The following is a 1,410-nucleotide window of genomic DNA, read 5'->3' on the forward strand; positions in this document are numbered from 1 at the left end:
TGCGACTTGACTCTANGACTCTACTGTGCTGCAGAGAAGCGACTTGACTCTAAGACTTCAAATCAAATAGACCCAGAGAAGAAGCTTGACTCTACTGTGCTGCAGAGAAGCGACTTGACTCTGAGACTTGAAATCGAATAGACCTAGAGAAGGAGCTTGACTCTACTGTGCTGCAGAGAAACAATAGCCTTTAAGACTTGAAATCAAATAGATCTAGAGAAGGAGCTTGACTCTACTGTGCTGCAGAGAAGCGACTTGAAATGGAATAGACCTAGAGAAGAAGCTTGACTCTACTGTGCTGTAGAGAAGCGACTTGACACTTAAGACATTAAATCAAACAGACCTAGAGAATCTAGAGAAGGAGCTTGACTCTACTGTGCTGTAGAGAAGCGACTTGACTCTAAGACTTGAAATTGAATAGGCCTAGAGAAGAAGCTGGACTCTACTGTGCTGCAGAGAAGCGACTTGACTCTAAGACTCGAAATCAAAAAGACCTAGAGAAGGAACTTGACTCTACTGTGCTGCAGAGAAGCAANAATTAGACCCAGAGAAGAAGCTTGACTCTACTGTGCTGCAGAGAAGCGACTTGATTCTGAGACTTGAAATCGAATAGACCTAGAGAAGGAGCTTGACTCTACTGTGCTGCAGAGAAGCGACTTGAAATCAAAAAGAACTAAAGAAGAAGCTTGACTTCACTGTGCTGCAGAGAAGCGACTTGACTTTAAGACTTGAAATCAAATAGACCTAGAGAAGGAGCTTGACTCTACTGTGTTGCAGAAAAGCAACTTGACTCTAAGGCTTGAAATCGAATAGACCTAGAGAAGGCGCTCGACTCTACTGTGCTGCAGAGATGCAACTTGACTCTAAGACTTGAAATTGAATAGACCTAGATAAGAAGCTTGACTCTGCGGTGCTGCAGAGAAGCGACTTGACTCGAAGACTTGAAATCGAATAGACCTAGAGAAGGAGCTTGACTCTACTGTGTTGCAGAAAAGCAACTTGACTCTAAGACTTGAAATCGAATAGACCTAGAGAAGTAGCTCGACTCTACTGTGCTGCAGAGATGCAACTTGACTATAAGACTTGAAATCGAATAGACCTAGAGAAGGAGCTTGACTCTACTGTGCTGCAGAGAAGCGACTTGAAATCAAATAGACCTAGAGAAGAAGCTTGACTTCACTGTGCTGCAGAGAAGCGACTTAACTCTTCAGACATTAAATCAAACAGACCTTGAGAAGGAGCTTGACTCTACTGTGCTGCAGAGAAGCAACTTGACTCTAAGACTTGAAATCGAATAGACCTAGAGAACCTTGAGAAGGGCTTGACTCTACTGTGCTGCAGAGAAGCGACTTGACTCTTCAGACAAAAGTTTCATCAAACTCTGTTAACATTTACTGAAGTTATCGTGTT

Source organism: Mizuhopecten yessoensis, unplaced genomic scaffold (assembly GCF_002113885.1).
Source record: "Mizuhopecten yessoensis strain PY_sf001 unplaced genomic scaffold, ASM211388v2 scaffold1127, whole genome shotgun sequence".
Taxonomy (NCBI): Eukaryota; Metazoa; Mollusca; class Bivalvia; order Pectinida; family Pectinidae; genus Mizuhopecten; species Mizuhopecten yessoensis.